This window comes from Lactuca virosa, chromosome 2, assembly GCF_052849685.1.
Source record: "Lactuca virosa cultivar CGN04683 chromosome 2, Lactuca_virosa_CGN04683_v6, whole genome shotgun sequence".
Classification (NCBI taxonomy): domain Eukaryota; kingdom Viridiplantae; phylum Streptophyta; class Magnoliopsida; order Asterales; family Asteraceae; genus Lactuca; species Lactuca virosa.
The window spans coordinates 145,261,402-145,288,281 of NC_136427.1; the positions used below are offsets into that span (position 1 = coordinate 145,261,402).

The 26,880-nt window shown below is 38.1% G+C and overlaps 1 pseudogene; it reads right to left on the reverse strand.

The window, feature by feature from the left end:
- Positions 1 to 8,070: 8,070 nt before the first annotated feature.
- LOC145156546 (UDP-glycosyltransferase 75C1 pseudogene) lies at positions 8,071 to 9,505 on the reverse strand (annotated as a pseudogene).
- Positions 9,506 to 26,880: the final 17,375 nt, after the last annotated feature.

Genomic DNA, 26,880 nt, shown 5'->3' on the forward strand with positions numbered 1-26,880 from the left:
TTGCCAGGATCGGCCCGGTGGCATACAAACTTCGATTACCGTAGGAACTCAATAACGTACACCCTACCTTTCACGTGTCAAACCTAAAGAAGTGCTTGTCCGATGAGACCCTCGTTATCCCTCTGGACGAAATTGAAATCAATGAGAATCTCCAATTCATAGAAGAGCCAGTAGAGATCACGGATCGGGAAATTAAAAGAACTAAACAAAGTCGCATACCCATTGTGAAGGTCCGTTGGAATGCCAAGTGAGGACCTGAATACACCTGGGAGCGCGAGGATCAGATGAAACAAAAGTACCCACATCTTTTTCCTAGTCCATAAACTCTGTCTTAAATTAAATTTCAGGACGAAATTCCCTCTAACGGAGGGATGATGTAACAACCCGATTTTTCAAGTCAATATAATGTTCAAAAAGTCAAATAATATTAAACTATTTTTGATGTAATAAAATGGCGTCAAAAATGAAGTTTTCCAAAGTCTCATTTGGATTGCATAAAATGCTAGATATATTGTCAAGGTTTCCAAATATATAAAGAACACCCAAATCTGAGTTATAACGAAGAAGTTATGACCAATCGAAAATCCGCGACACAACCGGTAAAACACTGTTAAGCGTAAAAAGTGAAACTTCAATAAAATATTTTTTAGCCTTAGGTATCTAAAAGAAAGTCGTAGATTATGTTAAACCATGAGCATACATAAAAAGAACGCCCAAATTTGACTTCGTATGAGGAAGTTATGATTTTTCTAAATTTTCAGAACAGCAGTAGACAGCTAAAAACTCGTAATAAAGATCTAGCGATTTTTAGCCGACGCAACCTAAACGAGAATTGAAGGTCTCGACAATAGTGGTACAACGGTAAAAAGACAGAAGAAAACGGACATCGGATGAAGAAGTTATGGATTTTTAACGGAATTATCCTGTCCCGGCCTATTTAAAATATAATATTAAAAATTAAAGTCAAAATTAGCGACAGAGTCTAAATGAAAGTTATAGAGTATATTCTCACCTACGCGTGGATATAAAGAACGTTGAAATCGGAGCTCGTATGCAAGGCCGAACATCAGCGTCCCCATGGCAAGATGCAGCCGTTGGATATTCCCGTGTGGAAATGGGAAGATATCACTATGGATTTCATTACCAAGCTTCCCACGACCGCACATGGAGTAGATTCGATATGGGTCATCGTGGATCGGTTGATCAAGAGCGCTTATTTTATCCCGATTCATGAGAGCATATCGACAGAGAAGCTGGCCGAGATATATGTGTGTGAGATAGTAGCACGACATGGAGTGCCTGTCTCGATGGTGTTAGACAGAGATGTCCGTTTCACTTCCAGATTTTGGAAGCGGTTTCACGAGGAGGTGGGTACTCGTCTCCACTTCAGCACCGCTTTCCACCCTCAGACAGACAGACAGAGCGAGAGGACGATACAGACTCTCGAGGACATACTGCGTGCATGTGTTTTGGATTTCGGTGGCAGTTGGGATACGTATCTTCCATTAACGGAATTTTCGTATAACAACAGTTACCACGCCAGCATAGACCGACCTCCCTTCGAGATGCTCTACGGGAGGAAGTGTAGGACCCCAATCTATTGGGGTGAGGTCGGTCAGAGAGTCATGGGGAGTACTGAGGTAGTACTCAAGACTACAGAGCGAATTCAGCAGGTCCGAAGCAGGCTCCAGACTGCTCAGAGTCGGCAGAAGAGTTAAGCCGACAAGCGGTGTTCAAATTTAGAGTTTCAGGTGGGCGATATGGTCCTCCTGAAGGTGTCACCTTGGAAAGGTGTCATCCAGTTCCGAAAACGGGGCAAGTTGGGCCCCAGGTACATTGGTCCATTCAGGGTTATAGCCCGGGTGGGCAGAGTGGCTTATCGGTTGGATCTACCGGCAGAGCTCAGTCAGATCCACAACACTTTCCATGTTTCCCAGTTGCGGAAGTGCTTAGTGGATGATTCAGCAATTATGCCCCTGGAGGATATTCAGGTTGACGAAAGCCTGAACTACATCGAAAGACCGGTGACGATTGTGGATCGCAAGACGAAAACCTTGAGGAACAATGTTGTTTAGTTAGTGAAGGTGCAGTGGCAGCACCGCAAGGGTTCGGAGTGGACATGGGAGCCCGAGGAGGAGATGAGGGAGCACTACCCAGAGTTGTTTCCAGATGCAGCAGACTTCGAGGACGAAGTCTAAGACAAGTGGGGGAGAATTATAACGCCTGGTTCCTAGTATGCATTTAACTTATTATTTATTCATTTTAGGAGAGGGACTCGACGAGTTGGTGGCCCTAACTCGTCGAGTAGAAGGCAGATTATGCGCGGGGTTTAAGCTATCTACTCGACGAGTCAAGAGCCCTCGACTCGACGAGTAGATCAGCCAGAATGAAACCTTAATTTCGGGGTTTTGCACCCTATTTAAGCATCTTAATCCCCACCTCTTGGCCTCATTTACAGCCTCCTTGTCCCAAACCCTAATCCGTGAAACCCTAGAGCATCTTGTCAGTGTGTGAGCTATTTGTAAGCAATCTTTGGTGTTCTTGAAGCTTGAAGAATAAGAAGAAGTTAGAAGGCTCAAGAGGAGGAGAGTAGATCCATAAACTACACTTCTTTGGCTACATTTTCTGGTAATCAAGTTTCTATCTTGACCTTTATTCATTAGATCTCTTCCTTCCCCTTTTATGAAGGTTTTGGTCCAAGAAGGATAACCTTTGGAGAATGGACGACCCAAGTGGATAATCTTCCAGATCTAGGATCTAGAGGGGCTGTTATAACATAAAGGTGCAAACTTTATGCCATTGTAGCCCCATGCAAGCCATAGAGTATCATACTGGCCTTTTTAGCCCAAAAGGCCATGCATGTGGGGAAAAGGTGGGAACTTTACGTGTCCAAGTAGTGTTATGGGTTTAAATCTGAAGTTGTAAGCTTTAGTTTGGTGTATGGAAGGGTTAAGGACCAAGTTCTAGGTCCCAAGGAATTAGGGTTTGAGCTAAACCCTTTAAGAAGTGGTATTAAGGGGTAAAGTCAGAAACTTTACCCTTAAAAGGACATTTTCAGGGTTATTGTGAAGTATGAAGCTTGAATCTGAAGTGTAGGGGCTTAATCCATTAAGATAGCCCAAACAGACAGGGGAACTCGGCGAGTCCAGTAAGGGACTCGACAAGTTGAAGTCGGGTTGTCCTTATGGTATGCCAGGTAGAACTCAACGAGTATGTGAAGGGACTCGACGAGTTCACTCAGTTGACCACGAATCTGAGTAGTACAGGAACTCACTGAATTGGGAGATAACTCGACGAGTTGGGTTGACTGGGAGTTGACCTTGACTTTGACTTTGACCAGGACGTTGACTTTTACCAGGGGTAAAATGGTCATTTTACCCTAAGAAGAGTTAGCAAATTTTTAATTAAGTGTTATTTTGAAATTTATAGTCGGGGAGTCGTTAGAGCGGCCGTTAGAGATTCCTCACATGAGATTTCACAGCTAGCATTCAAGGTGAGTTTCCTCCAGTAGGAACGAGTCTAAGGCACCAAGGCCGGCCCGTTTATTTAGTAGTAGTTTCGGACTACGGTCCGATGCCGGGCGGGGCCGGATGTAGGATTATATGTTTTTCCGGATTTTGATCCGGTGTCGGGGCGGTCCCGACTAATGTTTGTATGCTTGATGTGTTTGTGATTTTTGCATGTGTTTCTATCGTATGTTTCCGGACTTCGGTTCGATGTCGGGGCGGTCCCGATGAATGTTAGTAGGATGCCGGATTACAGTCCGATGTCGGGCGGGACCCGAGGAAATGTCTAAATGTTATGCTATATGCTCATGATTATGTGTATTAACTGATTATGCTCACATGTATTCCGAGATCTGCTCGATGTCGGGTCGGGCCCGATGCCGAATAGGGTTCGATACCGGGCGGGGCCCGATGTCGGGCGAGGCTCGATGCCGGGAAAGCCGATGCCATGCTTGACTCGACGTAGTAGGGGCGGGGCCCAAGATATGTTTATGTGATATGTGTATGGTATGTGGTAATTGGGCAGACTCACTAAGCTTCGTGCTTACAATTTTCAGTTTTGGTTTTAGGTACTTCCGGTAGCAAGGGGAAGAGCTCGGGATGACTGCAGTGCACACACCATTATGTTTATAGCCTGAGATATTTACTCTGATATTTGATACATGATTTTGACACATTGACATATATTATGTTATTTTTGAGACATATGGTTTATGGTTTTATATGATGATTGAGATTCATGGTTTTATTTATGATTTTAAAACAAAATTTTTGGTCTGTATTTTTGGGACGTTTCACTTTTAAGGCAGAAGGAAGAAATAAATTTATACTACATAGGTTTTATCTACTTCATTATGTCACACATGGACATACCCTTTATTACTACCACTTACAGACATCGTTAGAGTAAACCAGTGCATAACTGAATTATAGAGCAAAACCCCATATGTATCTCGGTTTGAAGAATAATAAATATTATCATCTCATAATTACTCATGACTATATCCATGAAGTAATCTCTAAGTATGGGTCTTTCCAATTATTAAATCTTTATTAAGTATTCATGAGTGTTACCGCAATCTCTATGATATCTCAAATCACTATGGACAATCTACTAATACTCATGCCAGTCTTAAATCACTTATTACTTCTAAGAGTATGAACAATTGTGAAGCTTTGAGTAAATTAATACTTGGGAAATGGGTTCCAAACATGCAAAAAGAGAACATAGTGATAAGCTAATTGAAATGACTGATCACCATCATAATTCAAAGATCTCTACTTAATAATCTCCAAATCAAATTAAGACTTATACTGCTTAAGCTCTCAAATTTTTAAAAAACTAAACTAAAAGTGTTCAAGCCAATTCATTTGCAAATCTAATGCCTCTTGAATTTGTCTGATTGTCAGACTAGGTTAGTTACATTAACTTAGGGAATGGATCGGCAAGATTATTGTCCGATATGATGTCCTTACATTTGACCATCCATCAAATGTCATAGTACTTACTGAGTATGTGTCATTAAGCTTGTGTGACTTAGGATCCATAATCAAGGTAAATTCACCCTCAAAGAAAACTTCAAAAGGACCATTAATGATTGAATTTCAACACTAATGTTTATTGTTAGATCCACTATGGTGAATTACTTGGTACTCTTCCAAGCTAATAATTTTTCATTTAGTAAAAGACCAATTTCGACTAAGAACATAATCGTCTATATTAGCATGGAACTTAACATCAATGTAACTTTTACATTGATATCTTCCATACTAATAAGATTATCTCCTTTTTCCTCCTAGGAGACTAAGGAATGTTCTTCATTTCAATTCGTTTATTCTTTCCAAATTGATCTGGTCTTGATTTGGCATGCTCAAGGCATACAAGTCTTCAGATATAGTACATGTCATGACATATATAATTGATCCTATAGTAGAAGCATGTGGGATATGACTCATTTCATCTAGCTCAATATTAGAACTAGGATATTAGCATTGATCAATGTCATGTTATATTTTATTAAGCGTGAAACGTTTTGGAGCTCTACATGTCGAGTTTCGTCAATATTCCATGTATTTTGTCTTAATCCAATGATCACTTAGATCTATCTCCACAGGTCCTTATATTATATGTGTGTTGTATCTCCCATGTGTATCATATCGAAAGAATTCCCTTACCAAGCCAAGATTTTACATTTACTATGTTAGAACATAGTTTCCTATGAATTCGTACATAATCCATGTACATTACAAAGGTGACAACAATGCTCCTATTAGCATTGACATGTATTTATGGCTTGTCCTTGTTTCTCAAAATTCAAAATCTTGAATTTTGTCATTGAAACAAGGATTCTAATTGCTCTTACTAGCTTTGACATATATGGCTCATCTTCATTTCTTAAAATTCAAACTCTTTGAACTTTCTAATTGAAATAAAGATTCCAATTGCTCCTACTAGCTTTGACATATATATGGCTCATCTCCATCTCTCGAGATTCAAACTCTTTGAACTTTCTCATTAAAAATAAAGATTCTAATTGCGAGATGCTCGTTTCAGTCCCTAAATGAACTTATCAAGCTTAGAAATCCTTTACAACATATCTTGGTTTGATTATGTGTTTTTTCATATCCATGCTTATCTCTTTTTTAAGATCCACTACACATAACGGTTAAGGTCAAGTGTTTAATCAACTAAGTTTCAACATACATGGACAAAATCTCGCTCTCCATGCCCTCTTTTTATTTTGCAGCATTTAGGGTCTACCATAGCTTCCAATAGGTAGTATACTTCGATTGTTCATATTCATCAGTAATATAGATTCTACATAACTAGGTGTACTGTTATGAGCACATTATAAATTTGATCGTAGCACTATACCGTCTATAGATGAGGTTAAGGATTGCATGTGGAGAGTTCCACATTTGAGTGTTTTTGGAAGTCGCATGTATGTTATGATATGTATTACATTTGATCTAACCGATGAACTTAATGTGGTGGAGAAGACTCATTGGGAGACATTCAAATGGATTATTAGTTGCTTGAAGAGAACATCTAATATCCATCCAGTTTATGATGCTAGAAATATTGATGCTAGAAGTATTGTGACACTTAAGTGTGTTAAGTATCGCAAATAATTGAGTCTATCATGAGAAAGATTAAGCATACTGATGTGAGGTTGAATTTCATTGGTGATGTTCTTGAAGAAGACATGTTCTATATTGAGAAGATAACTACTTAAGAGAACCCACCATATATGTCAGGGCCGGTCCTGAGGATTCAAATGCCCAGGACGAACCGAAAAAAAATGCCCTTAGGCCCTAACTTGTAAAGAAATATCAATGTATTGTTTACAACAATATCATATTTCTTTTTTGAGTTTTCTCTAGGAAAAGAATATAATTGTTGTATTGTAGATGATAAATTTTTTAAAAGATCCATTTTGACAAATAAATTGTGCAAGGAATGACGATAAAGTTATAATTACGCACGCATTTTTCAATTTGTCTAACTTAGGTTACTTTTTTTCCTATATGTCTAGAATTAGTGCATGGTCGAAAATTCAACAATATACAATCATTCTAACCCCTAAACCCTAAAAGGATATATGCTAAAAATCAACACAGTATATTTGCAGATGTATAGAAATCACAAATGTAGAAGATATATAGCAGCGCATCCAAAATACAGAGGATTTTTCCCAATTTTAAGCAAGATTATGTGAATATGTTTCTGATTTTCGCAATAATTTTAAAATTGTAAATCCAAACAACGCTTAAACTTTAACAAAACCCTACAAAGAAAACAAACCTAATCGGCTCAATGTGGTAGCTAGCTTTGCTCTTTCCTAAATCCTCTGAAGAACCAATAAAACCCAAAGCAACTGTTAGGGAAATGATCAAGTGATTTTCCGTATGATCGAGTGATTTTCTGTAATCGACCCTCGCTTCAGTTGCTTGAATGTGGTTGCTTCTGACTTCTTGAATATAACATTAAAAAAAAAATTAGGCCTCTTAAAATAAATGGGCCCTGTGCACATGCCCATGTTGCACATGCTCATAACCGGGCGTGATATATGTTAACAAAGACGCTACCAATGTAAAAATTCATATATTGCTTGGAATTGGTGAATGTTAGTAGAAGTTAAGTTTGTTGGACCCCAACTAGTAGGAAGGAGATGACTCACTCTTGGGAATCTTTGATGGTCAAAGACAATTGAAGTCAAAATGGAAATTGTTAGATTGTGATTTGATGATAAGAATAGATAACCCGGCTTGAATGAAATGAAGAAACTCAAATACCGATTTCGAAAGAATAAATATTAGAAGTATGCTATAGCAGATACTTGCTAGATTTTTCAAACACTTTAATTGTAATCGAAAAGTTCTGCAGGTCGTGTTGCGCAGAAGAGCTTAACGATAAAACCAACATATTGCATTAAGTAAGAAACGAAATAAAAGAAACGAATATTGGAACGACCACCTAAAATACATATCTCAAGTCTCAACATATAGTAGATGCAAAAAATTTAGTTAGACTAAAAGTTTTGATAATGATTTACTTTTTTTTTTTTTTTTTGATAATGATTTACTAAATTATAAATATTCATTAGTTTTATAAAATGCTTTCCAAAAATACTTTTAGATTTATCTGTGACGAACCACCATCTTCGACGGATTCCATGGCAACCTTTTTCCATTTCTCAACACTCTTCTTTATTTCTTCCGCCCTCTCGCCGCCTCCCATCACCGCTTCCAAACACCTCTTCATCTCTTCTCTCTTCACCACCATTTTCTCATCCACCACCGCTCTAACGCCGTTCCCCCACACTTCCTCCACCATCTTTGCATTCGTCGGCTGATCGGAAAACTGTGGACACGCCACAACTGCCACTCCGGCCACTATACTCTCCAATGTCGAGTTCCACCCACAATGCGTCACAAAACACCCAACAGCACCGTGTCTCAAGACCTCCATTTGTGAACACCATCCCACTACCAGCCCATCGTCTCCTACTTTCTCCTTCAATTCCTTTATCTCTTCGTCTTCATCTTCACAGTTGTCACGTAAAACCAACAAAAATGGCCGATTCGATTCCATCAATCCATGTAGATCTCTTCCTTTTGAGCTTTGCTTAGCACAGCCTTGCTCCCAAATGACACGTATATCACCGAGTTTTCTGGTTTTGAATCTAGCCATCGGAAATATGAGCCGACATTGTCAGAGAAAGAAGAAGGAACCAATGGGCCGAGGATAACGGCGTTCTTGATGGATTTTATGGAATCAGGCTCCAGGTCATCCATAGTGTTCACCAGCACACGTAAATTAGGTTCTTCCTCAAGAAATTTAAGGTGTTCTTGACAAAGAGAAATCATTTCGGAAAAAGTCGGGTCAGTTGGCAATAGATACGTTGGAAAATCACTACATTTCAACAAGGGCATTCCTGGTAATTGTAGAGAAATGGATGTTTCTATATCTTTGTTTACAACAGCAATACCATCACGACTGTTGCAGAAATGGTTATAAATCGAAAAGTATGTGACGGTTTGGATGACGAGGATCGCAGAAGGCACGTTTAGCTCACGCGCCACCACCGCTGCCCAAGGTATGAAAAGGGTGTAAACTAGCAATGTGACCTGGTTGCCGCTTTCTGACAAAGATTGAATAACACATGCAAGGCTCTCGGAGCCCACGCGCTCTAGGTCTTGAAAGTAGCCGGGGATCTTGTCTGGGTTGATGTCATCATCATGGCCGTCGGAGAAGGAAACACAAGAGATGTCATGGAAGAAAGGCAGAGATTTGAGCTTGTTGTTGAAGCCGCTGACGGTGGTGGCAATGGTGACACGTGCACCGGCGCGTCGCAGGTTCTTGGCGAGCTCAATGGTTGGGTTGAGATGGCCGTAGGCGTGTTGAGAAACGAGAAGGACATGTGGGTGATTCATGGTGGTTCTGTTTACCAGTAAGTAGTTAGTCTTTAGTTTATGTAATTATATTTAGAGGATCACCATTGAAACTCGTTCGCTTGTTTCGATATGACACATAGGGCTTGCCGTTTCAATCCGTGGAACCTTTAAAAAAGATTAAATTTATATTATTTGAACTAGATTATATACGAGTACAGTTGATTACAAAAATTAAATAGGAAAAAATAAATATCAAAGATTTTAAAAACTAAAAGGGTGTTTTAACTTTAAACTTTGTGGATATGGTTGACGATGGGATAGAAAAATTAGATACTTGAGTGTTAGGGCATTGGGTGTGAGCAACAAGGTGCAACACCAAGTTGTGCCACCTCACATGCCACATAAGCAATTGGTGTTAACGCCAAGTGGGGAAATATGCAACAAGATGCAACACCAACTTTTTGAAAATAAATATGTTTTATAATAAGGATAAAAGGACAATTTTTTTATTATTATTTAATTTTGACCATTTTCAAACGGCCGAGTGAAAAAAACGTTCGAATTTATGCGTTGCATTCCGTCTTAACGCCCACAAGATTCGCCATAACGAGCTTCAACGAGTTGGGGGGCGGTGTTCCCCGCGTCGTGACGCCGTTTTCGCGTGCCAACTCACCCGATTCGTTTCTCGTTGTGACCTACACCGTATACTCTTAGTTTATATTATATGTGTATAACCTAAGTCTTAAAAGAAATGACAGCGGCTCATGTTGTATGGACCAAAGAGTATTGCGTTTTGTATTAATATGTGTGATGTGTTATTTGAAAAGCAATGAACTACCATTTAATAATATGGTATTTGAAAAGCAATGAAATACCGTTTAATAATATGGTATTAGATCTTGACTCTTAAAACCTCTACTAACTATCCTCCACTCAACCTCTCTCACGATCGTTAAGATCATCAGAAAAAATGAACAAAGAAGATGAATTGATTTGAAATATTTCTTCTCATTACTTCATTACAGTCTATTGACTATATATATATATATATATATATATATATATATATATATATATATATATATATATATATATATATATATATATTTGAAATATTTCTTCTCATTACTTCATTACAGTCTATGACTATATATATATATATATATATATATATATATATATATATATATATATATATATATATATATATATATATATATATGAATAACATTACATAAAAGAGTATCTAACTACCACTAACTAACAAAAACAAAATTCTAACTTGAAAAGACAATACTACCCTTGGTAGTTAGAAACGGTTATAACAACTATATTAGCTAGGATGACACTCTAGCTAACAGCCCCCGCAAGCTTGGATCCATAAGAAAAAAAATCCAAGCTTGGATGTTGCATCTATATGTTTAGAACTAGAGAGAGTTTTTGTGAGAACATCTGCCCTTTGTTCATCAATTGAAACATGAGACAAACGAATTAATCCTGATTGTACTCTCTCACGAACAAAATGACAATCTACTTCGATGTGTTTAGTTCGCTCATGGAAAACGGGATTTGTTGCAATGTATATAGCATCTATATTATAACACTTCAAAGGAACATGAGTGATATTGGTAACCTCAAATTCTACATAAAGACGACTGATCCATGGAAGCTCTGATGTGACACTTCTCATAGAGCGATACTCTACTTCTATAGAAGACAAAGAAATAGTGACTTGCTTTTTAGACTTCCAAGAGATAGGTGATCCACCAAACATCATTAAGAACCCACTGATTGATCGTCTAGTAACTAAACACACAACCCAATCGGAATCATAATAGGCCTCTAATTGATAAGATGAATTATTATTAAAGAGAATAGCTTGATCAATTATTCCTTTGAGATACTTGAGAACATGAACAGCAGCTTGATAATGAGCTTGACAAGGTGTTTTTTTAAATTGACTCAAATGCTAAATGGTGAAAGCAAGATCAGGTCGTGTGTGTAACAAAAAAATTAATAAGTTGTCAATAGATAGTAGCATCAGAAATGAGATCATCCATGACTTGTAACAACTTGAGATTGGATGGTAGGGGAGTTGTTGATGAAGATGAATCCAACATTTCATAAGAAGCTAACAACTCTTTAATAATTTTGGTTTGATGAACTACCATTCCTTTGTCAGTTGATTCAAATTCAATTCCCAAAACATAATGAAGGAATCCTAAATCCTTGATTTTGAACTGTTCATCAAGAAAAGTTTTTAACTTTGTAATTTCTTCAAGATTATTCCCTGTACTAATATGTCATCGACATATATAGCAATAATAACAATTATAGAACCAAACTTCTTGAGAAATAGAGAGTAATCATTATGAGAATGTGAATATCCTTGAATTCGTAAGGCATAAGTGAACTTGGCATACCATTACCGACTAGCTTGCTTCAAACCGTATAGAGACTTCTTTAATCGACAAACAAGAGATGATGATGAAGTTTCATATCAAGGTGGAATCTTCATGTAAACTTCTTCATGTAATTCTCCATGCAAAAAGGCGTTATTCTAGCCAAAGTGATGTATATTCCACTAATTTTTCACTGCCAATGCTACAAGACTACGTACAGTTGTTAACTTGACTACCGGTGAAAACGTCTCATGGTAGTCAATGCCTTCCTTCTGAGTGAAACCTTTGACAAATAAATGTTCCTTTTGAAGTTCAATTGATCCATCATAACAGTATTTCACTTTGTAAACCCACCTACATGCAATTGGTCGTTTTCCTTTTGGTAGGTTAACAATATCCCATGCACTATTAGCTTGTAAGGCATCCAATTTAAGCTTCATAGCATCTTCCCATTTAAGAATCCCCATGGCTTGATGATAAAAGGCAGGTTCAATAGGATGATTGGAAACATGAAAAGCATATGAAGGATTAGAAGAAGTAGGACAAAAGGGTGTTTTGGGAATTCTGGGATTAATGTAATGATTTGTAACAGTATGGTTACAAAAAGCATCAAAAGTAACATTGTTACAGATATAGTCTTGCAAGTATGTAGGAGGAACAAGATTTAGAATTGGTCTCCTTAAGGTTTGTGTGTTGGTATTTGTTGAAGCATTAGTGAAAGGATGCGGAGTCTTGGAAGATGTAGAACTATCTGAAGCATTAAAAGGCATGTAGGAAGGTGGATTGGAATGCAAAGAAGGATTCTTTTGATCATGAAGGGGAAAAACATCTTCAAAAAATTTCATTTCTCATGAAATAGAAAAGGTTTTGGTCATAAAATTGTAAACTTGATATGTTCTTTGACTAAAATGGGTATCCTAAAAAGTTACATGGTTGAGCGTTACTCATGAATTTATCATGACCATTAGCGACAGTGGAAATGAAGCATAAACATCCAAATGCTTTAAGAGTATCCCATAAAGGTGTGGTTTTGTACAAGACTTCAAACGGAGTCTTATTATGCAAGACATGAGATTGTGTACGATTGATCAAATAAGTTGCAGTTTTTACACACTATCCTAAAAAAAGAATGACCAACACATGTTTGGTTGTACAATGCTCTTGCAACATTCAAGATGTGTCTACGTTTTCTCTCAACTAATCTGTTTTGTTGAAGAGTATAAGGAGTAGAAATTTGATGTAAAATTGTTTGATCTTGAAAATATTGTTTGCCAACATTACTTGATCCAAGTTCCATGGAACTATCAATACATACACGCTTAACAACCACATGAAATTGAGTTTCAACCATTTCAATAAATGCTTGAAGAAGTTAGAAAACATAACTTTTGTGATTTAGTAAATGAACCCATGTATGTCGTGTATGATCATCCACAATGGTTAAAAATATTTGAAACCATCATGTGTTAAGTGTTTATAAGGCCCCCATACATCCACATGAATTAAATCAAATGGAGATTTTGTTGTAGAAATAATATGTGGAAATAGTAATCGAAATTGCTTAGATTGAGCACAAATCAAACAGTGTTCAACAGAATTATCATCAGAATGTGAAGGAAAAGACATGAATGATGTAACGTCCCAAAAATGCCAATAAGATTTTCATTTTAAAATCATTAAATCCATACAATCATTTGTTCCAAAATGTCACACCCCCAAACCGTAATGGCGGAATCGTTCGGGGGTGGAGGACGTCATGTATAGTATCATAACAATTACATCATAGTAATCAAAGTAAACACAATCATTACATTCAATAAGTAAAATATTTACATTTGTTTGATTTATATTTATATACAATAAAAGTATAACAAAATGTAAAAGACGTGACTCTATACGCTCCGTCTTCTCAAAAGCTGTGGGGGTACCTGTCTACTGGTTTCCTGAGAATACAAGCAATTTTGAAAGAGTATCAGCATAAAGCTGGTGAGTTCATAAGCATGTTTGTGTAAGGAAAAATTCTTAATGCATCATTGAAAATATTTGTAAGTGTCCAAGAAAATTCAATATTTTCTAATATGAGTGTGTTTGTTACTGTATCTCATAATGTATTAGTTCATAAACATAGTTACCACTAGATGTGTTGTATTTTATTGTTTTGTATGGAAAATCCCCTTTTTCATGAAAACCCTGGCTATCACCAGTATGTATAGTAAGTTTGGAGAAACTTTGGAAAACTCTAGTATGTATAGTAGTTCTATTATTTATAATAAAACTAATTGAAGTTATTACCATTCATATATTAATCGTATATTCTTAGTACCAAATTTATGAGTTGTTATAACCATACTTGACCATTGAATTGATTGAATGACGTTCTTCAGGTGTCGGAATCGAAATGACTTTGTCACCCAGGCCTGCCGGCCTAACTATAGCTAACAGTTATGGTGCGGGATTGTCAATCCCATATAGATCTATACACAAAGTCACGTTCTCCCGCAAGGAGACTCTGGTTATAATCTCAGGACTTTTGTTAGTACTTAAGTAAGTACATGAAGAATGCTCACTCATAAAATGCTATACTAACGATTAGATGTAGAATAAAATGAATCCATTGAATTTGGTTACTGTCTATATGTTCCATAAACTATACTCTAAATATCTTATATGTTTGATCACATTGAATCTATGTTTTGTATATTGATAAAATGATTGTTCCATAAACTATACCTATTATAGTTCATATGTTCGTTAATGTATTCAAGTGATGTTTTACATTGAAAACTCTGCGATTATGTTGAAAACTTCCCTTATGCTCTGCATAATACAAAAGGGATAAAATATCTAAATATTTTATAAAAGCATAGAAACCGTATAATTGTATCAATTGTATCAGTTCTAAGTGTATTGAAAACCTTTTTGTATAATTTCACAAGGTTATTGATGTTTAGCTTGTATTTCCCCCTGAAAACGTTACAAACAGCAAAGGTATAGGGGTATGAACTCACCTGTTTGTGAGTGACTTGGATGAATGACAAAGGTAGGATGCTTGGTATGCTAAGTGAAGTCCCGAGCACAATACGGTCCTAATAAGCACATATTAACATGTATAGGCCTACAATTAGTGTCTAAAACCACTAACATGCCTAGGAAACACCCTTAGGATGTAGGAAACAATTACAATGAAGTGTTAGAATCAAGAATGAGGGACAAAAAGGAGTTTACGGCCAACCACCATGGGTTTACGACCCAAGATGTGTTCACGACCCATGAACACATGAAGGGTTTACGGCCCATCTATGAAGGCTTGAAGGGTTTAAGGCCCATCTATGAAGGGTTCATGGCCCTATGAAGGGTTCACGACCGTGAACTCTTCAAGATCATAAAGATGGTGGTGAAAGTGATGAATCAATGGATGAATATGAAGCACTTTACATGAATAAAATGAATAACAAGTGAAAAGGGATGAATTACTTACGTTTGTGGGGGGTGAAAAGAGAGCTTTTGCTGGATGAGACTTGAGAGAATCTTGAGGAGTTTTCGGCCAAGGAGGGAAGAAATGAGGAAAAATGAAGGATATATATATATATATATATATATATATATATATATATATATATATATATATATATATATATATATGAGAGGGGTTCACGGCCCAACATGGGTTCACGACCGTTAACCTAGTTTGCGGCCGTGAACACCCTTTGAAGAGTTTTCTGATTCAATTTCATCCCTCTAATCCCAAGCTAACACTTCTCAACATCCAACTCTTAAGTGCACTAGGCTTAAAGACTCTGAAACTGACCCTGAACAAAATAAAGTGATAGCAGAAACAAGTCTAACTTTTATTGATTGAATTTTGACTTACAGAAAAACATTTCGGGTTGTCACATAAAATCAAGTAGAGAAATAAGTATCTTTCAAACATCAGAGTAAAACAATAATAGTCAGTGCAGAAAAAGCCATCAAGGGATGTTGTTTAGTCAAGCCGGACATTCCTTTTAGAACTGGAAGTACCTAAAAATGTAAAACCACCAAACTGTAAGCACAAAGCTTAGTGAGTTCCCCAAAATACCAAATACCATACAAATGGACCCATCCCAACATACATACAAATTGTCCCAACCCAACATGCAAACATGCTTAGCCCAACATACATACTTACAAATAGGACCAACCCAACATACATATGCAAGAATCACAAAGACAACTAGCATCCTACATAGTATAGTCAGAAGTCTCACCTCAATCCACAGACAGACAAATCTCACACTCGAGTTGTTGATATTAGAAATCCTCCCACTAATCATATACACAACAAAACCTTAATTAACGATTAAGGTAATAACTAACTCTCAAGAGGTCTAAGCTCAAAATTAAACCTCTTTTGGGAAAAAGACTATTTTTCCCTTCCAATATTAAGTCCTAACATGGTTGACCAAAAGTCAAACTGGTCAAAAAGTCAACGGTCAACCCTTAGTTTACTTACACTTAGCGTAGCAAAATGATCTACGCTCAGCATAGAGTTACGCTTAGCATATAGAAAGTTACGCTCAACATAGAGCTACTCTTATCGTACAGAAGGCTACGCTCAACGTAAAACCCCTGTTTCCAAAAATTCCTATTAAGCTCTTAATACAAAAAGTAAACCCTTAAACTTCCAGATCTGATCTACATGAATGTCTAAATGGATAAAGTCTCTGACTTTATCCATTTGCATGGCCAAGAATAGCAAAAAACCAAATTCTAAGTCCATATTATCACCTTTTTCTCAAGAACTCATGCATGGATGGATGAGAATGCCTAGATAGATGTTGGCTTGTAAATCCCAGATCTACACACCTTGAAGCTTCACACCTGGTTCTACAAATGCTTTCTTCATTCAAAGAGCACACAAAAATCTATAAAAGCTCCAAAAATCACAATTGGTGGTTAGGGTTTCAAAGGAACGATATGAGGTGATGGAGGCTGGTCATGGGAAGGATCCCAAGAAGTTAGAGCCCTTAAATATGGCTCAAAACCTTAGGGTTAGGGTTTTGGTCTGCAGCGGCTACGCTCAACATAGCATATCCTACGCTTAGTGTAGGTTATTAAACTCACGTCCAAAATTCATCATCTACACTCAGCGTAGGATCTTTCCTATTCTCAACGTAGGGAAAAATTCCTCATTTCCAGTTCAACTTCAAACAACCATAACTTCTTCGTTTCAACTCCGTTTTCGGCGTTCTTTATATGCATAGAAAGGTATTGGCGCGCCCTACAATTATATGTAGTTAATTTTGGCTTAATACATGTCGAAATAAAACCATAATCCATGCAAGGAGCTCGACATATAACTTTTTCCATTTTACCCTTTGGTTCCAACACACAAATCAAGGGCTTAGATCTCATAACCAATATCATCAACATTCAATAAGGTCTAAAATTTATTTCCTTGAAGCCCAAAGACTTTATATGATTGAATTACAGTCCACATTCCTGACTTAAGAAAAATCCTGAAACTAGGTGTGACCACTCTCCCCCACTTAATTTGAATTTCATCCTTGAAATCCGTATTGGTCAAAATATACGGAAACAACACCAAGGAATTCCATAAGCTCCCTCCACTACTTCGAATTCAGGCATCCATGAAGAAACTCGAGAGACCACCTGGAACCCCACAACTACCAACAAACAACTCAATAACTTGAAAACACACGACTACACAACTATCTCCCCCTCCCTAACTGAAAGACCCAATTCACAATAAAAACCATTCAAACCGGGGAAACACTCAAAACTGGAACTAAAACCCAATTCTAACAATATACACCCAAAATCGGGAATCCATCAGCGTAAACTATAAAAACCATACTCTAAGACATATGATCGTCCTTTTGTCGAACCTACACCTAGTTTCTGACTGGCAACACCACCCAAACCATGCAGAATGGAAATTCAAAACATTTTGATCAATTATGTCTTAACTCATGCAAAACCATTCTCATAAAACGAACAAGAACCCTAAAAGAAGAAACTTATCAAGGAACTACTGATAAATAACCGTGACTTTTCCAAAAAGTCAGCATCCTACCAATGCCCAACCCAAACCTGCCGACCACTAAGCCACCAGTAGCAACACCAACACATTCCATCTAACCCTCATCGAGAGGACATAATTTTTTTAACCATAATTAGAAGACTCAAAGGTCATGCCTGATAATCCTAGAAAATAATTCCACACCACACATCAACCATGCTTGACCAAAAGCTCTTAGATCTAATTTTACAAGATCTTCCCGACCTCATGCCGCCTACCGGTCAACTGAACAACAAAGTTCACGGCCAACCGTCGTCAACGCCAACCTCGCATACTGACGCAAGATCGAACTCTAAACCAAAAACCGAACAAAAAAGACTAAACTTGTCTATATAATCACTCTGATCTAACAACTCCCATGACTGATCAAAGGATATAACTAACCAAACAAAGGCGGGTATGTTTCAACCTCTGTGAACGTTGTGGTCCTCCCACAGTCTTACAATCACTTCCGTTGCAACAGCCCAGCTGTACTCTTTCCATCCATGGTCCAACCATGGTCTTCGATATGTGAATGGTATGGTCCAACCATAGTCTTATAGTAACTTTCGGCCTATTTCAGCCATGAGAATGATACAACACAAATCGTAGTATTACAACGTTTTCGCGATTAAAATTGACTATTGAACATCGTTCCTTGCATAAGCTTTAATTCAGACACAACTAAAACCAACTATCATTCTTTCTGTGAATATGAGTCTCCGGGATGACCTGTATTTGGGAAATATCTCCATCTAACCCAAGCGGTTCTCCCCTACTTGGATTGGATAGAATCTGACGACTTCATATTCACTCTAATTTCCAAGACAACCCAACCACCTCACTATTTGGTTCTTAGCATACATCACTAAACATAAGAGAATCTGAATTCGTCGATCAACACTCAAGAGCTCCAACGAATTACTACAACCCATAATGAAAAGATCCGAAGAGTTCCAACTTGTTATTACAATCCCTATCAATAAGCACCCCCAACCATAAAACCTTCCAAACCCAAAGCAATATATCAATCTTAGATAAACCGAACAGATCATACTAATGCAGAACTCTTCTAATAAAATTCCCCAATCGGAGGAAGATTCCAAAATGACCCAGAATGTTGTCAAAACCCTAAGCTACCAAACCAAATGCCAACCATGCCGACACAACTTGCCAAAACTGGACTCTACGTAGATCCCAAAATCATATCTGAAAAACGAAAAAACACCGCCCCGATATCTGAACTTCCAATAAACAAGGACAGTTTCCAAGTTTGATCCTACTAGATAAAATGATTCCTCAACCAAAAAATCAAGAGAACACATACACAGAGACCAATATATACGTCTTATAAAACTTGACGAAGGGTTGACGCGTCCTTCCACTATTACTGGTTGGAAATCCTCAAATGAATCTCAGATGTCGATGAGGAATGAAATGACCGATCGATCGGAAATGCATAAAAAATAATCCAATAGTCTAATACACTACTAAAAAAAGCCCTTGAGGAACTAAACATACCAATTCTGAAGCTGCTTGATAGATTAACGACTGCCCAACCTAGACTATAGATAGCGATCTATACGACAAGCTAACCAATCCCTCAACAACCGATACTCACCGTGAACGGTTCAAATGCTCCTCACTTAAGATACCCGAGCGCTTCCATAAGGAACTGCTAACCACAACAAGATTCTTGGCTATCAACTTCCTGCTGATAGGATAACATATGAGTTCTTGAAGACAAAAGACTGACGGCAACCTGCTCTACACTTACAATCTGACACATCCTTAAATTATTCGCGACGATGGAGGACTTTGTCAAATCCTTGATAATCGCCACGAGAAAACTTCCTAACCACAAGTACTTTAATGGTAGCTCAACTTCGTCCTCTTATGCAACAATAACCATGCACCAAAACCTTATACACTTGAATCGTAGATTCCTTCGACCCATTACAGTGAGCCCATAAAATTGAGCAGACTGATAAGCTTCCAAGAAGAATAACTAGTTCTCCCTTACTTAGGGTTCGAACCACTATCAACTGACGTATGCAATCCCAAAGCCTCATACCAGCTCAGTCAGGCACATGCTGACCTTAACTCTCGGTATGCAATATGGCGTATAACGGTCCTTCGAATAATGACTGAACACTCATAAAAAACCTTAAACCTTAGATGGGGACCTCGACAACTCTCCCCAATATCATCGCCTCATTCCTAGAAAAGTCGAACGATATATCATTGGATTGATGAGGTACCATGCGAACTGCACTTTGCGTAAGCGAAACTTGCATTTATAGAATTTACCCACAACCTTATCCTCCTCTAAAGCTTCAAGAATCCCTTACAAATGCTTAAATAATAGCTCAGAAAAACTCAGCATGCCAATAGAACTCTATTTTCCGAGTCAGGAACATCTCGATCCTTTCAAAACTATGCCACCTATCTGACTTGCAATAAGGTCTTCACCTACGTCACTGAACCAAAAGAACGGTCGAGGCTTGAACATTCGCTCGCTGAAAGACAGAAACAATTCACTATGAACCGAACAATACTCCCTCGCGACAAAAACTGATGTGGAGAACACCCCCTTTCTTCCATATATCGACTATTACACATCCAATCTCTACTCCCCTTAAACACATAAGGATGGAAGAACATAACCCTGTCATAGAGAACGACATCCCAATCAATCGGTTGACCACCCATCCACAGGCTACAACCCTCAGGACGATCATCACAATCATCTCCTACACGAGTCCCACAACTCAAACTGGCACTACTTTGGAAAAGGTCTTCGACACCTTAAGATCAACTAACTCGTACAGAACTGTACAACTCAGATCAAAACTGCCATGGCCACTAAGGACCGAACAAAATACCAAACTCATCTTCATCCTGAACAACCATATCTGAAGACCTATAAATACCACAATACTACAACGAATCATGATGCCAAACCATGCTCTCCACCCTCAACCAACTCCTTAGAATCCTCGTGACCTTCCTTGATTGGAATACCGATCTTGTGCTTTCAGTAGTATGGGTCCAATACTACCTTCTACACCTATCCATACTTTCCTCAAGAATCATCTTGAATCCTCTAAGTCACTTTACCATGGAAACTCACATAATCCTTGTGCTAAACAACATACATATCCCACTATAGCAATCCCTGGGATCTCCTAGGAATCCTCGTCTCACTTGCTTTTGCGATACTAGGATCTTCTATCAACACTACCAGTTGCTTTATGGATACAAATTGTATACAATACGGAACCAGATAGACGGTTGAATAAATGATTCTACCCTAAGCCCACTGCCAAACAAGAAACATGAAATAAGGCTAAATCAATCATTCTAGGGCTATATGATCCTAATCGTATACAATTTTTAAACATACATTTAGCAATTAACTCTTCCAATATAGATTCCAAGTAATACATAACATCCCAGCTCCTCTTAGGCTACAAGGCATCACAAAAATCAAGAAATTATATCATACGATTGCTGAAGGTATCCTTAGCGCTACTTTAGCATACAATTCGCATAATAACATACTAAACATAATACTCATGTATAGTTATTTTGGGAATCACTTACTAGATCTCGGCTGATTGCACACATTGCACCCCTTTCTTGAAAAACCTTTTTAGAAAACTTATTTTCTTTTTGAAAGATTATCAATACCTCAGTTTTAGTTCAGACCCACCCGAGAGTATGCCCGAATCCCACAACCAATAACATCCCAAAAATTCCAATAAAATTTTCATTTTTAAATCATTAATTCCATATAACCATTTGTTCCAAAACTAATCAGATTAAAAAATATCTTTTAAACATCAGAGTAAAACAATAATAATCAGTGCGGAAAAAGCCATCAAGGGATGTTGTGCAGTCAAGTTGGGTCCTTCCCCTAGGAACTGGAAGTACCTGAAAATGTTAAACCACAAAACCGTAAGCATAAAGCTTAGCGAGTTCCCTAAAATACCACATACCATACAAATGGGCCCAACCCAACATACATACAAATGGGCCCAACCTAACATGCAAATGGGCCCAACCCAATATACATACTTACAAATGAGCCCAACCGGATATGCAAATGAGCCCAGCCTAACTTACATATTCAAGAGTCACAAAGACAGATAACATCCTACACAATGTAGTGATAAGACTCACCACAATCTGCAGACAGAAAAATCTCACACTCGAGCTGATGTACTAGAACTTCTCCCACTAATTATATTCACAACAAAACCTTAAATAATGATTAAGGTAATAACTAGCTCCCAAAAGGTATAGGCTCACTATTAAACCTACTTTGGGCAAAAGACCATTTTGCCCTTCCAGTACTAAGTCCCAACATGGTTGACCAAAAGTCAAACTAGTCAAAAACTCAACAGTCAACACTCAATTGACTTACGTTTAGTGTTGCACACTAATCTACGCTCAGCGTAGAGCTACACTTAGCATACATAAGGCTACGCTTAGCATATAGATGGCTACGCTCATCGTAGATCCCCTATTTCCCAAAAACTTCTATTAAGATCATAATACGGAATGCCAATCCCTCAAACTTCCAGATTCGATCTAAATGAATGTCTTAATGGATAAAAGCTCTGACTTTATCCCTTTGCATGGCCAAGACGAGCACAAAACCAAATTCTAAGTCCATAATATCACCTTTTGCTCAAGAACACATGCATGGATGGATGAGAGTGCCTAAACTCTCATTTTTATGACTCTATAACCTAAAAAACATCAGAAGGAGGCATTCAAATGGTCTGGAGTAACCCATACTCATAAGGACCAAGATTATGGGGATAAAAGCATAAAACTCACAACCATACTAAATCTAGCACACGCAAACATCAAGATGAAAGCTTTATACATTCAAGAGATAGATTTTGGCTTGCAAATACCAGATCTACACACCTTGAAGCTTCTCACTTGGTTCTACAAACACTTTCTTCCTTCAAATAGCACATAAAACTCTCTAAAATCTCCAAACCTCATAATTGGTGGCTAGGTTTCAAAGGAATGATATAAGGTGATGGAGGTTGGTCATGGGAAGGATCACAAGAAGTTAGAGCCATTAAATATGGCTCAAAACATTAGGGTTAGGGTTTTGGCCAACAGTGGCTATGCTTAGCGTAGCATATACTACGCTTAGCTTAAGTCATTAAACTCAACTCTATAATTCAGCACCTCGCTCAACGTTGGTGTAACGTTCCGAAAATCATAAGTAAAAATTTTCATTTTTAAAGTATTAATTCATATAACATTCCGTTTCCATATCATTCATTGTGGAAAATAGTAATTAAACATCAGAGTAAAATCTCAATTAAACAAATGTGGAATAAACTTTGGGCGATGTTGTGCAGTCACACCGGGGCCTTCCCTTATGAACTGGAAGTACCTGAAACCATAAACATAAACTGTAAGCACAAAGCTTAGTGATTTCCCCAAAATACTGCATACGATACAAATCATTGGGCCTAGCCCGCACATTGAGCCTAACCCAAAATAATAGGCCTAGCCCTTCCTATACATTGGGCCCAGCCCATCATATATTTGGGTCTAGCCCGTCATACAATGGGCCTAGGCTGACGTACAATGCAAGAGTCACAGAGACAGCTAGCATCCTACATAACATACATTAGGCCAAGCCCTTCCTGATCCATAGACCCATCCCATCATACAATGGGCCTAGCCCGTCATACAATGGGCCTAACCCAACGTACCGTGCAAGAGTCACAAAGCCAACTAGCATATAACAAATCCTAGTGGGTTGGCATTGGTGCCTTTGACCCACGGGTACAGTGAGGAGACTCACCTCTCAGTTTGAACAAATAGCTGAATGGGTCCCGGCTCTGAATATCAACTCTACCTGTCACCTATTCATCAAATAGTGACCAACCTCAAAAACAAATCAAAATACTCAAAATATCCTTAGGTCAAACTTGTTCAAATCCTGGTCAAAGGCAAAAATTCCAAAAGTCAAAGATGGTCAACATGGCTGTGAACGCCCATCGTACGTGGCTGAGTTCCTTTTTCTTGTTAAGAGCTTAATCCTTAAGATATTTTGCCAATAATCCAGATCTACTCTTAGAATAATTTCCTTAACCATAAAGTTTCCAAATCTATGGTCTAGCATGGCCATTACGTGCCCAAATACCAAAAACCCTAACTACTTAACCCATTAAGACCTTGTAACTCATGCATAGGAGGAAACTAACAATCAAGATCACATTTTTATGGTTCCTAATAACTCCATAATGGATAAAGTTTCCAACTTTATTCATTAGAATGGTCCAAATGACCAAGATCTAGTCTTTAAGTCTCAAAGGGACCAAAAGTTCATCTTTTTCAACTTAATCCATTAAATCCAAGTCTCCAACCTTTAGATCTGAATCAATATGATGTTTAGATGGATAATGTTTCCAAATTTATCCATAACAAGGTCACAAACTTTGAAGATCTAAATTGTATGCACTAAAGTGACCAAAAGCTCATAACACCCAAAACTAGCTAGATCTAACAAATTCATCATCAAGATTCAAGCTTTATACCAATAGAAGAAAGATCAAGGTGAACAAAGTCTGGATCTACAAGCTCGAATGCAACCAACACTTCTCAAATGAGTTCCTTCTTCTCCAAGATGCACCAAGAACACCCCAAAGCACTTAAAAACATCTTCTTTTTGCTCACAAGGATCAAACTATGGTTAGGGTTTCAAGGGAGGGTGTTGGAGAGGTGGAGGCTGAGAATGGAATGCGTTTGGGGAAGTTAAGGAGCTTAAATAGGGCTCAAACCACAAAAATAGGGTTTGGACACTGATCGCCTACACCCAACGTACTCCTTGTATGCCTAGCGTACTCAGGGATAACCTAGTACGCCCAGTGTATGCGGCCTAACCTAAAATTGTTCTAACTTCAAACGGTCATAACTTCTTCGTTTCAACTCTGATTTCGATGATATTTATATCCACAGAAAGGTATTGAGGTTATCTACACCCTATCTAATTACTTTTAACTTAAAACACTTCAAACTAAAATCCTTAATTCATAAAAGAAGTCTGAAACACCACTTTTCCCATTATACCGTTGGGCTCCAAAGCACAAACCAACTCTTGGATCACATAATCTACATTATCCACATCCAAATAGGTCTAAACCTCATTTTCTTCAATGCCTGAAATCTTATGATAATTGCTCTTCTGGTCACAGCCCCGTCTTATGAAACGACTCAAAACAGAGTGTTGTAACTCTTCCCCACTTAAATTAGACTTTGTCCCCGAAATCACTTTTTACTACCTTCCAGGAAACCAGAAGATCTGACCAAAACCTCTCTAACCCTTCTTCGACGAGAAGGTTGACTCATACTCACGACGACGTTCCAATGCTACCATCAAAACCCAAACATAGCAGGACCCACACACCCCGATGGTGATCGAATTATTGATCCACTAACTTATTCAATACGGAAAAAACTAGCACTTCACTGCTATAAGTCTGGAACCCAAACGTTTACCTGACCTCCTCACAGGAAAAACCATTCTGAAACACAATCAATAGGACTTCTCTCTGCAATCTGAACTAAAAAACATCTTCTGATGCTAAATTATCCAACTGATACCCTTGGCGGACAGAATTCCTGACCATATATTGCTGCTGAAAAGACCACTCATATAAAAAAAATGGGGACTCACAAGGTGTGTCTCATCCCTTTGAGCCAACCCGGAACATATCTCATAATTAATATCCATAGATCAATACATGTATTTTATCCGAATTCTTTCGATTTCCATGGCGACCTTCTACTAAACTAAGATATAGAATTTCCCCAATCGTCCAACAACCTCACGCACGGTCACACAACTACTTGAGTTTAAACACCACACAGATGCCATCCCTTGATCATCGAGTCATCATATTCTAAACATGATCCCATACCTTACTTAAGTACTTTTTTACCAGGTCTCATCCATACTATCATAACCCTATGGGCCTCACCCACGAATCTCACTTAGCCTGCACAATTGAATAGGCCTTGCCCACGCCTCTCACCCAAACGAGTGTTGCACAACCCTTGATCCTTTGCCTTGGATCTAACGACCCTCAGACCAAAACAAGAGAAATCCTCTGACAATATAGTCTGTCTCAACCCAGGCAAGCGCTAATCCTCCTTCAGCCCAATGACCATTCCTATAATAGCCTACATCATTATGGTGAATATTATGACTACATTGTAGACCTACAACACTTCCCCGATAACCTATGATCCTTGTGTATGCCACGGTTACCCAGTGGTCTTACAATCACTTTCGTAACTGCTTACAAATTCGGTGAAAATTACGGGCCACCCCGCAGTCTTACAACACTCCTATTCTGCCATGGCTATAAACCATGCTATTGCCAACTATATATGAGAAAACTTCGCCATGAATCAATACCAATCAAAACTTTAATCTGTTGATCCTCAACAGGCGTTCGGGTCGTGCTTTGAACCTCAAGGCCTTAATCAGACGAGAACAGGCAGAGAGATCCTACACAACCCCCAACCTGAGACTAACCACAACCCAAAATGCGCCACTACTGATGGTTCATGTCCTCGAATGGGATAACCTTATTTACACCCTTTCTTTTCTAATTACAACTGCCCAACAAACCTTATTCTTAGCAAAATTTTGGCTTATTCTAAGATTAGAACTGGCTATCCACTAGCCCTTGGCATGTTATTCCAAGTTGACTCGTATTGGAACATTTTCAATAATACTTAGAGATTCTCCCCCACTTGGAATCATCTAAAATCTTTCAATCTCGTACCCATTCGAATTTCTAATCCATCTTCACCTTCGCTACTCAATACTGCTGCCAACCCGAGTCTGCAAGAACTAAAATTCCATGTCTAAACAACCCATAAACACCTATTTCAAGCGGAATATCCACAACACAATTTTTGAAGAAAAGGTTAACATATCCAATGCACTTCCCGAATCCTTACA